The sequence below is a fragment of the Sesamum indicum genome, linkage group LG6, assembly GCF_000512975.1.
Source record: "Sesamum indicum cultivar Zhongzhi No. 13 linkage group LG6, S_indicum_v1.0, whole genome shotgun sequence".
Taxonomy (NCBI): domain Eukaryota; kingdom Viridiplantae; phylum Streptophyta; class Magnoliopsida; order Lamiales; family Pedaliaceae; genus Sesamum; species Sesamum indicum.
In genome coordinates, this window is record NC_026150.1 from 20,260,975 (window position 1) to 20,268,110 (window position 7,136).

Sequence of the window (7,136 nt, forward strand, 5' to 3'; positions counted from 1 at the left end):
AAAACAATAGAAGCACCTTAGGAGGTGCTTCTAGCTTTTAGCTTAAAAGCATTTTCTTAGCCGTTTCAAAAGCAGAAGCTAACTTCCAAAACACATCAAAGTGCTTTTTTGTAGTCAAAAGCAGAAAAACGCTTTTCTAAAGCGTTCGCAAACACTCCCTTAGAAAATTTTCACTGATAATGAAATCAATAATGATTATTTTTTACTCAAGTTCTTAATTTAGCGTAATAGATAGAGTAAACTACATTAACACCACTTGAGGTTATGTTCAAATATACAAATATCTCACATCTTTTAAAAAATTATAATTTATATTTTTGATGTTGTAGTTGTAATTATAAGTATTCAATGACAAAAGTTGACATGAATACCCCTAAGGAAGGGTTTAACTATTTTATTATTATTAAAAATAATTATAAAAATATAATTTATATAAAATATATAATAAAATTATGTTGAGTCATGGATATAATCCACGACTCCACTATTTCTTTTTAAAAAAAAAAGAAAAATAGGTCTAGTGGATGTCATCCACAACATGATTTTAATATATATATATATATATATATATTCGTTTGGTGTTATTTTTTATAAATTAATTATATTCAATCAATTGTTAACAACATAATAGAGTTATTGATGTTAGAACATAAAGGGAATCCTCGGGTGGGGTGAGGTGATGGCATCAAGAAACCTGGTATTATTAGATTCTTTCAAAATTAGAGGATATAGAAGCAGCTAGAAATTAAAGTTGGGACAGTGTTGTCCTTGTATTTTTATATCGTGAATTATGGAATGCCAACACAAATGGCAAAGCTGCAATTAGTGGTGTGCTGCAATTGTTACGAGTAAAATTTAATTATTAACTTATAGATAAACTTTTTTGTTATAAATATAAATTAATAACACATGCTTGTATTATTTATACAACACAATATTCATTATTCTTCTACATTCTTCAGCTAGAAAAGGTGAATGCCCTTGAAACTGTGTCAATTTAGACCACTAAATATTGAAGAGTATAGTTAATTGGTGTACAGAATCGAACACGGATTACAAATTATGAAGGAAGCCATAACCCATCAGCCACAACAAATTGCTACGTCATCCGATAATGCTCCCACACATCCCACAAGCAAAAAAAAAAAAAAAATTCTAGCTGAATGTGTATTGGTTCAGTTGAACATCATGATGATGGGTGGATATAGTTGGTCCTTCTATAGTATATACACCTCAAGATTACTACATGCCTCAATCGCTAAAAGATGATTGATTTCAATCTGCTCCACATGTATATGCTAACTCATACTGAAGATTATTCTTTACACGTACCTCTTGACCTTGGTCTTGGCATTAGTCAACCATATGCACCAGGATACAACATTTCACCAGTTTCATTTTCATCATTTAGTGTATATCGTGATAACGTTAAGTCTACTTCTACGATAACATCAAGTCGGTTGGACATTAATCTCGGTGGTGATAATAATGAAGCACAAAATGACCCAATGCAAAATGTAGGCGAGGATATAAGAAGACCTCATCAAAGCCCCAGATGCAATTGTGGAATGGGGTGGGCATTTTTTATATTTGTATTTTTATTGTAATATTTTTTAACAAATTAGTTGTAATTATCATTATACAATTTTAACATTATGATTTTTTCAATTTTATTATATTATTAAAAAATTAATTGAATATAATTAATTTATAAAAAATAAAACTAAATACAAAAAAAAAAAATAGTATCGTGGATAGCATCCATGGCACCAAGTCGTGGATGCTATCCATGACAGCCCATTTAAAAAAAAAAAAAAAAGGAATTAGTCGAGTCATAGATGTGATAATTTTATTATATATTTTATATAAATTATATTTTTATAATTTTTTAATAATATAAAATTAATTAACCCTTAAGGAAGTGTACCTATATTTTTGCCAAAAACATATAAGATGTTTCGAAATATTCTAATCCAAATATAACTTGATTAATTATATAAAAGTACAATAACTAACATACAATTTAAAAAATTAATTAATTATATCACATTTAATTTATAATTAATTTAATTTGATAAAATTTCATCTAAATTAGAATTTTCTCAATTGGTATGAATATGGGTCAATGTAGATAGCGGTAGGGAAGCATGGAAAAGGCAGCTAGTTCAAGTGGCAGCTTTAGCCTCCAAGGCCGAAAGAGACGGACGAGACAAGAGCGCCTTCCTTGTTAGTCCCAGCGGACAACCTGCGCAGAGGTATCATCACCACCAAATTATACGTAGTTAGTAGTCGCGTCGCCTCTCACACAATATGGATTCCATGTATCCAACCAACCTTTTTACGTCAATTCTCTCCCCAAAGCCCAACCCCTTGGGAATAAGTCCTTCTCACTCAGTTACGTGATTATCTGTGCTTTTACTGCCAAACAACTCTCTTTTTCAATTCATAATTATGACCGTGTAAGAGTCGTAGTGAATTACATAAGGGGTAGTTTGTTATTTTTCTTGTCGTAGGAATTTTCTTGCTCATTTAACATATCATACGATGGTAAATTGCATTGAATTCTATTATATATATTTCGATGCTTCTTTTTTTTTAATTTATCTTGTATTTTCTCCTTTAATAATATAATATTTCTTAAATATAATTTTTGAATCATTTCTATAAATTTTCTATTAATTTATCGTTGCTATATAATTTAATTAAGCAACAATATATAAAATTATATATTTCGTTAGTCATTCACGATGGAATTGTGTAAATTAGCTATAGTAATAATTAAATCTAACAAACCTAATATTTTAATTATCCAACTATACCATTTTTATATCAAATGTGATATTTAATACGACATTAATTTAAATAGCTAAAATTACTCTGATTAAATAGTATATCGTTCAATATAAATAACATTTAATAAACGGACTAATTAAATAATATAATTATATAAATTAATAAAAATTAAATTACAATTTTCGTACCACTATTTTTCCGAAATGTGTGTGTGCGTCGATGTGCGTGTTAAATGTGAGTGTGTGTGTTAATGTGTAAAACAATTAACATACATATATATATATGTTTAATAATTGTTGAGGCGGTGGCAGCACATGCCACTGCCCACCCTTTCTTTTCTTTTTTCTTTTTAAATTCTTTTTAATAATTACTATTATGTTCTTCCTAATTTTCTTAATTAATATAATTTGCTCTCAAATATTATAACGAACTACAATTTAATCCGTTCATATTTTATTATATCCCAAATTCAATCTATAATTTATTTATTAATTAAATCTAAATTTTTAATTACTAATTAGTCTCCCAATTATGTAAAAAATTCTATGGACGTCACATTAGGAGAGCATAAAACTAAATTCCACTTAAAATACACAATAAACATATGTATTGTACCACACTTAATATTCTCAATTCTACTATAAATACCTTTAGTTATTATTTTTTTACATTAACACTGTTCATTGACAAGACCTGACACACACCAACCCACATTTTAAAAAAAAAAAATCCTCTCTAAAACAAGGCTTAAAAAGCATTAGGTGTGTGAGTAATTTTCTCATTTGCTTTTATCTTGAAAAAGACACAGAATTTGAGCATATGTGTTGCCCAAATTCTTCGTTTCTTTTTCATCTCACTAATCTTTGTGGCATGCCGTTTCTGTGTGTACGTATAATAAATAATTTTCCAACACTTAAAAATATATTATACATCAGAGTAAAATATATAAATCAATACATTATAATTAAAAAAAATTAATGTAAAATTCAAAAAAAATTGAACAAGTAGTTGTCTTATTAGTTCAAAGGTATTTTTGATTTCACGAAAATTAATACAGTGATATCATTAACCGTCATTTTGAGTGCGGAGGATTTTTTCTATTTATGATAGTATGGATGTACAATGATAGTGTGTACTTGTTATCAATTTCTTATACCTTTTTCTACTTCAAAATCCAAAAAATAAATATAATTTTACTTCGTCATATTGACAAAGTATTAAATTCTTTTATTGTAAAAAAGAATAAAATTATAAAGCATACTACATAAACGATATGTGCAGCACCCCCTACTCACTACGTCTAATTATCACTATTTTATCCTTTACTTAATTAGAACTCTTTCTATAAGTAATTCATTTTCAACCCGTAAAATAAATTATGTTGTTTTATCAATATAGTATATAAATATTATAACAGATAGTAGATATCGCCAAAAGTCTATATTTACTCTCACCAGATGTCCTCATGTACATAATCTCAAAGAAAAATAGTACAAAATTTTAACACAAACCCGGCAAAAAACTAGAATATTTAACAGCTAAACAACCAAAAATCCCGGCTTCAGATGTCACGGTTGACCCAATTAATAAGAACCATGGCACGACTCAAAGTGCGATATGGCTAGTCAATGTAACCTATCTTCTGAAAAGTATACGGCAAGAAATGAGCTATCTACTCAGTAAGTATAGCTAATCAGTCTATATATATATACATAGGCAGCAACAAGTCACGTACAATGTAATCACATCAACTAATAAATATTCGTCATATAGCAACAGCAGATGTAAGGAATAATGCATGCCCACGACTATAAACCAATCCACGATATAATATTTGACGTTATCATTTATTAACTAAGGGCCTATTTACTTTAGTTGGAGTACATCAGTCAATGATTTTATGTGCCATCATCATCTCAATCAATATCGTATCATATACAGCATATGATAATCTTTGTATGTGATATCAACATACTCTCTATCCTAGTGTATAACAATATTAGTACAGGACATCACAATAAACATGACGTCCCTACACCACCCCAGTGTGTAGCTAACAGCAGAGGATATTCCCCACTACCCGAAATACCTCGATACCCTACGCATCATGGTACCTAGTTTAATTCATTTATTTTTCATAATCACATCATTATCAATCACATTGTCATAAACAATTGACTATGTTCCCAACTAGGTAAGCACCATCCTTTATTTCAATTTACAACAACAATATCACTAATTTTATCATTCTATCCTCTATAATAATTACTTACTCAATAATAACTTCTCAATTCGATTTCATGCAACAATCAATTATACGATCACATAATCATACCACTTTATGTCCATACATTACAAGCACATATGACACATAGTAACAATTCCATCGATATTAAGGTAATCCAACAAATAATCCACAACTAATTATATAACAATTACACAAAATCCACGTATGTAAATACAAATGCAAGTTTACGATCAAATATAAGAAATCAATATATATATATATATATAATACTAAACATATCAATATATATAAATTCAATTAGCTCTACTTATCTCAAATCCCAAAATATTTCCATTAACACAAAGGGACTGCTCAACCCTCTATTTTGTTGTTACGTCCTATAATAGAGTGTTATGCATACAATCAATATATATAGAATATCATAACCTCTAAATAAAATATTATATAATGGCCGTACATTATCCACCAATCTCTTAATATTTACTTATATTAAACTCCAAACCCTGTTCTATTTTTTTTTTTTAAATAACTATACTTTCTAAACTTCCCAAGTATATATTTAATTTATCAACTAATTCATTTAATCAAACCCCTTATATATTTATTACTATCATTTTTAACAACATCTCTAAATTATATTACCATTAAACCTCATTTTTCCTCTTTAATAACATAATATTTCTTAAATATAATTCTCGAAATATTTTTATGAATTACCAATCAATATATCATTACTATATAATTTAATTAAATAACAATACGTCGAATTACATATTAATCAATCGTTCCAATGAAATTATATAAATTAACTATAATAATAATAATTAAATCTAATATATCTAATAATTTAATTAACCAACTATATTATTATTAAAATAAGAAAATCACGAACCTATTCCTCCGCACTCCTAACTGTGTTTTAGTGTGTCTATGTGGTAATTGGTGTGTGTGTGTGGTAATTTGTGTTGTGTGTGTGTGTGTGTGTGTCTCATTCAGAAAAAAAGAAAGAAAGTGAGGCGGTGGAGGTTGGTGAGCCCCCCGCCCACTAATCCTCTCTCTCCTCTCATTTTATATGTATATATTATTTATATATGTATATATATAATATTATTATTATTGTATTTATTTAATTAATTTTTTTTAAATATCCATTACGTCTTTTCTAATTTTTTTGATTAATATAATTTTTTTTCAAATATTATAACGAATTACAATTTAATCCATTCAAGTTTTATTATAACCCAATTCTATAATTTATTTATAATTAAATTTAAATTCCTTAATAACTACCAATTAATCTATCAATTATGTGAAAAATCCTACGAAAGTCACAATATGGATAACTTACAACTATCTCCTTAAAATTTTTCATAATTACGAATACTCCTTATTATTTGATATATTATGAATATCCCTCTTAAATGAAAAAAAAAAATATAGCCCATAAATAATGAGGGCAGGGTACATTACAACATTACCCTTATTACATTTTTAAAAAAAATATTTGAAAATAAATTTAAAAAGAATGAAGGTGGACAAAATAAACAATTCATACTGCATATTAGTTCATAAAAAATATTTTATAAAATTATAAAAACTATATAATATTATAATTCTTTATCCAAAAGGCATTTTCAATATTACTTCACCCAAAAAATCAAATGAAAACTATTAGAATGAACTCGTTGTCAAACCAACATTAAAATTAGAAAATATTTATAATTTTTTAAATAATAAAAAAATATTTATAATTATATTAAATTTAAAAAAAATAACTGTAATTTACCTCAAACGGTACCATTTATACTTATAGTGCCATGATTGATAGGTAGCGTTGATATTTTTATGGTCCCCATAAATATGGTGTAGAAGTAAAAGAACAGTAAAAATTAGGCATAAAGTTGGGTTAAATGGCGACAAAAGCTACAATATCAGTAGTCGTGTTTATTGTCAAGTGGACAATACAACTTAATCTACAAACCTAATTTCTTTTCTTATCACATACCTTCATTATTTATTAAAGGTTTGTTTGGTTAAGATAAAAAAGAATTAGATAGATTGATGACAAGTAAAATTCAATATATGTAAAATTTAT